General features: G+C 35.1%; 1 pseudogene; it reads right to left on the bottom strand.

Moving 5' to 3' along the window:
- On the bottom strand, positions 1-119 carry LOC118608848 (annotated as a pseudogene).
- Positions 120-10,117: the final 9,998 nt, after the last annotated feature.

The raw sequence follows: 10,117 nt of genomic DNA, 5'->3' as shown, positions 1-10,117 counted from the left end.
TGCCTATAGCACCTGGTATTCCTAGGTGGTCTCCCATCCGAGCACTAACCAGGCCTGACCCTGCTTAGCTTCCAAGATCAGATGAGATTGAGCATGTTCAGGGTGGCATGGCCGTAGACTGAGTAAGTATTTTAAGTGAATAGACCTTTTCTATTATTTTCTCACCTTTTAATAATCACATCTGTAGATCTTAAAATAAATATGCTCCTTCCACTAACATTTATTGAATACTGTGGCCCAGGTATACTCTAGGCATTTGAAATATATCAAGAATCAAAACAGAGCCATTTTTTTTCTTGTATTCTAGTAAGAATAACAATAAATCTAAAAAATAAAGTGTAAGTTCACTTGAGGCAAAGTATAATATGAGGCAAAACTAGAATGAGGTTAGTAAGATCAGAAGTACCAAGATGGAGGTAGTGGGCTGATTGTCATTTAAATGGGGTGGTGACAGTCAGCCTCTTGAGAAGGTAACATTTGAACAGACTTAAAGGAGGTGATGAAGTTAGCAATACAGATGTCTGGAAGAGTTTTCCAGGCAGAGAAAAGAAAGCGTAAAAGTTTTAAGGTAGTAGAATGCCTAGAACAGATGTTTTCAAACTTTTTAGTTTCATAGAGCTCGCAGCGTCTAAGTAATTTTTTTTAGTGTCTCTAGACCTAAAGAAATGCCTAATAGTGCTGTTCATTAATAGTTTGTCACGAACAACTTAATAAGTATTTTTGTTCAAACGAGTTATTTGTAACAGTAATACACATACATTACAGAAAGCTATTACTTTTTTCATTCTTAAATAACCACAATTATTTATGAATGAACTGTGTGTGCCTTCTGGGGACTTAGCTTGGTTGAGTTGCTAGGATTTAGTAAAATTTTGGATATATTTTTAAGATAGAGATAGTGAAATATGTTGATAGATTAGATGTAAAATATGAGGGAAAGAGAAGAGTCAAGGGTGACTGAGGTTTTGGTGCTGAGAGACTGGAAGGAAAAAAATTGTTGTTATTAAGAGAGGTAAGATAGCCTGTAGGTAAGCAAGTGTGGGAATTCCATTCTAGACATGTTCAACTTCAGATGTCAGTTAGATATGTAAGTAGAGATGTCAGCTAGGCAGCTGGGTATACGAGTGTGATGTTCAGAAGGGAGGCATGGAACTGAGATGTACTTTGGGATGATGAGAATATATAGATAGTATGTGAAACCATAGCACGAAAGGGATCCTCTAGAGAATGAATATAAATAGAGGAGAGAAAAGGTTTAAAGGCTGAACCTTGGGACACTTCAATGTAAATGAGTTTGGAAAAAGAGAAAGAGCTAGAAAGTAAAAGTTAGGAGAAGTGGAATAGGGTATAGGGAATATAATTAATAATATTGTAACAACTATATATAGTGCCAGGCGGATACTAGACTTATCAAGGGGATCGCTTTATAAATTATATAAATGTCTTACCACAATGCTGTACACTTGAAACCAATATAAAATAATATTGAATGTTAACTCTAATTGAAAAATTAAAATTAAAGTTAGGGGAAAAACCAAGAGAGTGTGGTATTCTGGAAGATCGGTGAAAAGCAGGTCATCTACTTTGTCTAATACTGTGGAGAGGTCAATAAAGATAAATAAATAAAATGCAGTTAGACACTTGGAAATAGATTTTTTTTAAACAAAATAATTAGCATTACTGCATCACCTGTCAATCAATGCAGAATTGTTACAAGTCTTTTAAGAATGAGAAAATCAGGAGATCTATAGTTCTAATTTTATAATTTATTATCGGTATCTAGTGATATCCTACAATGAGTTTAAAAACAAAATGGATAATTTTTAAACCTTCGGAAAGTTAATTAAATATAATCATAGTAATCTTGATAGACACAATTTGCCTTTAATCAAAAAAAATTGGCAAGAGAAATATGTTTGAGTTCCTGTGCTGCTTTTGCACAGTGACTTAATACGTATCAAGTGATGCTGAATATTTGCAGAACATCTGGTAAGAGCAGGTAGCAGTTTCCTTTTCAATATGTTTTAAATGGCAATTTGATAAAGCTGGAAAATAACAATTTTAATCTTCATTTAAAATAGAATTTGTAAAGAGGCAATTTTATTCCTATTTGCTCTGCCTGAGTTGATTTCCTTGCTTCAAAATAAAATGTCCTTAAATAAATTTAGAAGAAAATATGTTAAATTTTATTTTATAATTCTAAAACAAAACCTCAACTATTTCACTTTCTTATTGAAACTTTCTATTGTCAATAGCTTATTTATTCCTCAGGTGCCGTAATTTGACCCCATGAAGATTGTTATTATTGTGATTTCTGTAAGTTATTATCATCAGATAGATCTCTTTTTGTTTCTTTCTGACCCAGCCTGAATCTCATGATTGAGTGTCTAAACTATACTTTCACTACCTATATCTGTATGGGTTCAGTTAAGAAAACAGAGCCACAATAGATATTTAAAACACATGAAATTTAATATTAAGAATTAATGATGTGTGATAAATGAGCTGAAAAACCTCATAGGGGATGGTGAGAAAATTCAGAGATTAACAAAATAGAAAGTTGCTACCATCCCCAGGGCTGAAGAGAAAGCATGAAAGGGTAACATTCCCACAGTCCAGAAGCCAGGGGTACTGACGGGAACTAGAACTATGAGGAGGGTCATTTGGCAGAAGATGGTATCATGAAGTGAGAGTACACACAAAGAAATTTGGAGGAATACAGCTGCTTCCAGAAGGACCAGTCAAAGCAGAACAGAGGATTTAAATAGCCCTTATGTATCTATCACTGAATCAAGTCAGAAAAAGAGAAACCATACCAATTATTATTGTTGTTGTTTTTGTTGTTATTTAACAGCTACCCAATATTTATTGAATGAGCAAAGTGTATGGTAAGACAAGGCTTTATATAACTGATTTAGTGAGAAAGGTTCCCCTAGCCATAGGCAGAGCTGTGAATGAGAATTCTGAAAGTCTTCAAATTTCAGTGTTGCATGAGAATAAGATTAATGAAAGCCCAAGAGAGAAAGGGATAATCCCCCACAGAAGGATGAGACACAGACCCATGAGACAATTGCCCTCACTTATGAATAATTTAGGTCACCAGTTTCCTGAAGTCACTAATGTCATTCCAAAGCCACCATTTCCCTTTTAAGAAACCTTTTGCTTTGATCAAGAGACATTCTATATAACATCCTCAAAATGGGGAAACTGTCTTCCTTTTCAGCCTCATTTCTTGCTGCACTGAACTGAAAGTTAAGAAATAAGGATCATCAAACTCTTTTTCCTTTCTGGGCTTTGTTCCTGCTACTTCTATAACATCCTCCAGTCCTCTACATACCCAAGTGCTTTGGCATCAGTTAAAATTAGATAAAGAGCTTTCTCCCTGCAGCTCTCCCCAGTCTAGGTTAGGCACTTTTTTTTCCCCTGTATTTCCTTCTGTTATAACCATTGCATTTTCCGTTATATTATCATTATATAGCATAGTATTTGAAAATAAGTTGGCATGTCATACCCCTTAATTTTTTTTTGGGGGGGGGGAGGGGTAGGGGTAAGGTAGGAAGGGGTGGAAAGAATTATCCAAGGCTTTCTTCAACATTTGATTTGTGTAGTGTTATTTGTGTTAGTTACAAGGTAGAATGTTAAGTGTTGGAATTTATAAGGATAACCAAAACATAAATATGTCTTTCAAGGTCAGATGGTCATGTAGGAATGATGTGGCAAACAGTCATTAGTTTATAAGGTAGAGAAAGGTGAAAAGTGTTAATGTCAGAAAAGCAGTAAAGATTAAGTACTGAAAAAGTTGGTTTGAGATAGATAGACATTGCTTCCATATAGCATATTTTGCCAGATATTCAAAGAACTATTTTGACATTATATCAATTTGATTCAAGACTATCATTTGTAATTATATTGCAACTAAAACTTCATTGCAAGTATAGCTCATGTTATACAACCCCAGCCTCATTGTTAGACCAGTTGTATCTCTGACTAAATTTCTTTGCCATCACAGTGGCTTCTCACTTCATAATCTCTTGCCCAGTATTCATTTACAAACCTTTAAAAAATTTTTTTTTCGTCTTTCATCTTTACATTTTCCCCCAAGAATTTGAGAAGAATAAGAAAACAAAAACATAAATGCAATTTTCAACAAGGAGGTAGAAAAGCGACAGAATGAGAAAAGCGAAGATAATTGGCAATAGAAAATGTACCTAAATGAAGAAAAAATGGGAATTATCTTTATTTTATGAAAGAAGAAATTAAGGCTCAGAGCCATAAAATAACTGATCTAAGTTCATACATCTTTTATCTTTAGAGCTGTACTTAGGGCCACAAAACAGAAAAAGAAAAGGAAGAAGAGAAAAATATATAGCAAAAGATTCATCCCTGTCTATAGTCTTAAGAAATACTTATGTAAATGTTGAGAAAGTTTATAGTGGTGTTTAAAATAATTAGCTTTACATTTGATATGTGTGTGTGCGCATAAAATCAGAAACTGAAAATGTAAAGACAGTCCTAATTTAGTTAGAGTTTGGTAATATTTCTAAGATTGATATTCAACCACTCTCCCCTGACATGCCCAGTCTCCCACTCTCCCTTAACTCAATCCTGACCCAGTCCACCTTTCTTGTCATAAATAACACTATCTTGAGCAAAAGCTCTCCAAGTCAGGCAGTTTGGGCTTCCCTCTTTGTAGAACACACAGTAATTTCCCATCTCCATTCCTTTGGCCTGAAATGTTATCCCATACACATCTAGATGACATGCCACCTTCTAGAGAGGGACTTCCCGATCTCCTTTTTCCTCTATACCTGGGCCATGATAACAATAACTAACACTAAATATTGTAAATACCATACCATAAACTTAGATAGTGCACTCAGAAATAGCACCCTATCTTAGGCTCGTAACCATCTTGTGAAGAGACATTATAAGATCCACTTTATTGTGAAGAACTGAGAGTCAAACTGATTGATCTATTGACTACAACAGTACTTCCTGGGACACGGACAAGAGATGTGTCTGTCATGGGCTCCAGTCTGGCCTTCATCTGGCTATGTTCTTCCCAAGGGGTGAGGAATCTGCTAGGCTAAGAAGAGCCTGTGCCCATCCCCCCTCCTTTTTTATTCCAGGGACTCTGAAATTTCTTGACTGTATAGCTATAAGCTCACTCTCAAGGCCACTTGGGCCTTCTTTCCTGGCTCTTTCCTCCTCAGGGCAGATAGGACAGCTAGTATTTGCACCCCATGCCAGGTGTAGCCAAAGGACAGCTGTTTTCAAAGAAGGTGGACTGAACTCAGACATGAGACACGAGTCCATACCTGTGCCTCGAGGCCCCTCACATTGGACAGGAACTGGGAATGAGATGAGAAGGGGCCATGGGCTGGGATCCAGAAGTCAATCTTCCCCATACCTCCACATGCTCCAGAGGGAAATCTGAGGAATCTGAGAATCTAAATTTGAACCTGGCCTTCTGGGTTGTTATAATGTGTTTCTATCAAAGTGGAATAGGGTAGGTTATTTTTTTATTTAATAACTTGTTAAGTTGATTTATAATTTTAAATATGTAGACATGTGGTACAGCCCTCCAGTTATTCTTTTGCCTTTGGTTCCATAATCATAAGGACGGTCTTGTGCCTCAGGTCACCATATCATCCAGGAACAAAACCAAGACTCTATCCACTTATTGTATGTTTTACCATTATGTTTTCACTACAGGAGTAGTTCTCAAATGTGACTGATCATAAGAATTATTAGCATGCTTGGGCGGCAGCTGAAATGTAGGTCTCTGTTCCTTCTCTAGAGATTCTAACTCAGTGGTTTGGGTTAGTGTCAAAGAATTAAACAAAGATTCCAGAAGAATTTTATATACAGACAAGTCTGGGAAACACCATCCTTCTCAATCATAATCAGCCATTGATTACCGTACCACTTAGATGGTACAACAAGCAATATTGTATAACGATCAGCTATTGTACCTTTTAGATAGCACTTATAATAAATCTTATACTGCACATATTTGGATGCATGTATTATATCTCCATAATACAGCTTTATCTCCATGATTTCATGTACAACTTTTTATCTTTCATGGCATCCCCCATAGTATTATTTTATAGTAGAGGGGTAGAAAACATTATTAGATAAAAGATTAATACTTGGAATTCTTTTGTATAGTATCTATTAATAACGTATTTAAAAGTCTTCTCATTATATGGAAGCTAAGAAATTAAGAAATTTGTTCTTATTTGTATTATGCATTCTTGAACATATTTCTATTCAAGTTTCATATTGGATATTAAATGGTTGTTTCATTAGCTATGAATCGTTTGAGGTCAAATGTTCCATTTTGATTTCTTCATGACCTGGTGTAGTGGGCATGCAAATGCACTGTCAAGATCTCTCTTTAATTAAAGACTGTTTCCCCACTTATTGACTGGTCACATTCATTGGGGCATAAATGTATGATGATTTAAGCTCATGATGAAACAATATTCATGGGTTGTGTACACTTCAGAACTCCCGGGGGCACTGACCAAGGCTTTGCTGGGCCTGCTCTACAGTTCAGCTTCTCCCTCCCCCGATTCTGTTTCTTCCTCCTTCTTTCCAGCTATATTGAGTCCTAGTAAATATCTGACACACCAGACACTGTCTCAGCATCTGTCTCTAGAGAATCTTGCCTGTGGCATTTAGCCTTTTGGAGACTCAATAAATATTTATTGAATATTTATTATGTGATCACATAATAACAATGATAGCCAACATGTAAAGTGTCTGCTATGTGCCAGACTCTAAGTACCTTTTACATATCATATAATAATGACATACATTTTATAACATATTATATGTTTATATTATTATTTATATATAATTATATTGTTATAACAATAACGATATAATAACATTATTGAGGCAAGAGCTATTATTATTCCCACTTTACAGATGAGAAAACCGAGGTGTGAAGAGGTTCTATAACTTGTTCCAAGTTACATAGCTGGTAAGTGGAGCTGGTGTTGGAGTCTAGGCAATTTGGTTCCAGAACCTGTATTCTTAGTCATCAGACTAAAGTGATTCTCCAAAGATGTTAATGTTCATTGGATAAATGAATAAAAATACCTTTCTGTGATAGTCAATTAACATGCTATTGATTAATTTATGCTTTTGGTATCTGAAAATATACATGTCATTCCTAGATTCTAGAAAACTTATTATTATTTATTTTTTAGAACAAAGTTTAGAAAAATGAAGGAGAAATTTTTAAATTTCCTTATTAGGAGATATTTATTATTGATTTTTTTTTTCCTGTACTTGAGAGAAAGCTCATGATTATTTTCCTATTCTGGACTCATTATTCTATCATGACAGTAACCAGCCTTTTGTACAAATTTTATTTAAAATTATTTGGGAAAGACTATGTTGTGGCCTACTATTCTTAGCCTGTAGGCTCACTAACTCTCCTCTGTGGTCCTTCTCCTTGGCCCAAGGCCCTACCCTGGCCTGCACTAAAAGGATATAATAAGGTAGTCTTGGCAGTGGTGCATTGGCCGATTCAACTTGAGTCAGTTCAGTTCAGTTTGTTTCCACTTTCCTCATGTAGGTTGCTACCTTGGGCCTCATTTAGTGGCTTACTTCTGGCATACTCCCACTTCCTCAGTTGCTTGGCTCCTGTCTGTCCCCAGTTCCTACAGAAAATCATATTTCCTGGCCAGAACATCTGGTTACCACTTTCCATTTTTATTCTACTGCTGCTGTCTGCTTGAGTGATCATGGCTAGGGGAGCCTATAACGAAATCACCAGCTACCTACCCTACTTGGCAGATATTCTAGCTAGTTTTTACTGTATTTTGGAATATTTATTAAAGGTACTCAACTAACTGCCTTTTGCCCCTCTGTCTGTGAATTGATCTCCTAATTCTCCTTTCTGTATGTTTTCATCTGTCTGACACTAGAATGACTGATCACAGTCTTGCTTCTTTGATTGTTTACTGATTCTATAGTCCCTTGGGATAGACTAATTCTTACCCAATTTCTCATTGTTTGAGTCTCAATTATATTGATCTTACAGTCACTGAAAAAGTCGAGTGGCTTGTCAAGTTATTGCAAATTAAATCTATGCAGAAAATGGATCCCAAAATAGAAAACTCCTTTTTTGGATAATAGTTCACTTTTAGGCCTTCATTATTTAAGTAATTGCCCCACTGTTCCATTGTCTTTGCTAAAATATCAGATAGCATAACATAGATGTAACTTCACTTCATTTTTCTCAAGTCTTAGTAGTAAATTACCTATCAGCAAATATTTGTTGAGATGCTACTATGTGCCATGCAATAGTCTAGGTGTGAGGCCTGCTTCCAGGTGCAAGAATAAAATGTTTTTATACCTGCATTTCTTACTTTTCACACATCCATACATTTTAGCCGAAACTCATGATTACTATATGAAGATGCTGAGGAAGGCTTTATTATTCTTATTGCAAAGATGAATCAACAAGGGCTTAGAGAAGTTCTAGTTACTTTTTCAAGTTTATACTGTAGGATAGCACTGAAAGTAAGATCCCAGACATCCTATGCTGGTCTTCTTTCTACTAAACACATTAAAGATTATACATGAAGAGATTAAAACACATAGGGAAATGCACATTAGACTTTTATCATATGGAATCACCTATGTTAAATAAATCTGTTAAAAAGGAACTGTAATACATCCACAAAACAAGTGAATGTTCAGAGTGCTTTGTTTAAAAGAGATATTCTAAATTAATTAATTAATTTTTGAAAATGTGAAGAAATTTCTCAGTTCCATCATGCATTTATTAGTAGTTGTGCTGTCATTCAATTCATTTGAATGATCTTTTTTCTATAATGCTCTCCTTGAAGTACCTTGACAAGAAAAAAATATGAGCTATTTCACATAGAGATGTACAGCTGGGAGAATCTAGCCCACTGGTATTTCTGGGATACTAACTTGCATGATACAGTAAATACAGTCAATGCATGGAGAGACATAATGTAAACTGTTACTTTGAAATGCTTGCTTTTGGCACAACTTCATCACAGGCATTTTACAATTTACAAAGCAGTATGGAGTAATGTTGACAACTTCTGTGTTTACAAATTCACTGGTTCCTCTTTACTCAAGGCAGGATTTTTGGTCTTGGCACCTTTTCAGATGTTCGTCATATCTTCCCAATGTTTTTGTGTCTATTACTCCTTTGTCAATTAGAATAGATATTATTTTATTACAAGCTGAATGGGCCTCATTGAGGCTACACGACCTCCAAGAGGCAATATTATCCAGCTGGGTCTGATATAAGGCCCTAGCAAATGCCTAGCTTTATTGCATTAATACATCAAAAAGAGTATTTTATTTTAGCATGACTGAAGAGTGTGACAGTATGAATCATGATTTCAAATAATAATCTTTATCTTTTTCAGTGAGAGGTACTTAAAGAGATATTAAAAACAGCTACTTAGTCACCTTTAAGAAAGTGAGACATAATGAAAACAGATCTTAAGCTGTTATCACTGCAGTATTAAGGAACACCTTCTTTGGTAAAGTTTAAGATTAATAAATATCTCTAGAATAGTTAAGCCGTTGCCATACCTATTAGCTGAGAGAAGAATTTAGTTAGCAAACAGTAAAAATAAAAATATTAGCAAGAACAACAGGTAACATTTACTGTGGGCTTAATCTATGTCAAATAGTATTCTAAGAGCTTCATGTGCATTCTCTCAATTCTCACAACTTTATGAGAGTTTGTTATCCCCATTTTGCATATATGAAAACTAAAACACAGAAAGATTAAGTAGTTTTGTCAAATAGATACAGCTAATAAGTTGCAGAGCTTGGAATTTAACCCAGGAGTTAGGAGTTTTGTTCTTAGAGGTTTTATATCTCACTGGAAAAAAAGGCAGAAGGAAAAATACAGCAATGTTCATTCTATGACATTCTCTGTTTGGTTTCTAAAGAGACAAAGAGATGTACCCCATTTATGGATTGCATGGTTCAATATTGTTATTTCCCCTAAATTTATATATAAAATCCTGTAGGTTATTTTGAATAGATAAGCTAATTCTAAATTTATACAGAGATGCAAAGTATGTAGAATAACCAGTCTTAC

The sequence above is a fragment of the Rousettus aegyptiacus genome, unplaced genomic scaffold (assembly GCF_014176215.1).
Source record: "Rousettus aegyptiacus isolate mRouAeg1 unplaced genomic scaffold, mRouAeg1.p scaffold_m13_p_10, whole genome shotgun sequence".
NCBI lineage: Eukaryota > Metazoa > Chordata > Mammalia > Chiroptera > Pteropodidae > Rousettus > Rousettus aegyptiacus.
Note: the sequence above shows the minus strand (reverse complement) of the source record. Positions and strands in the feature narration are given on the sequence as shown.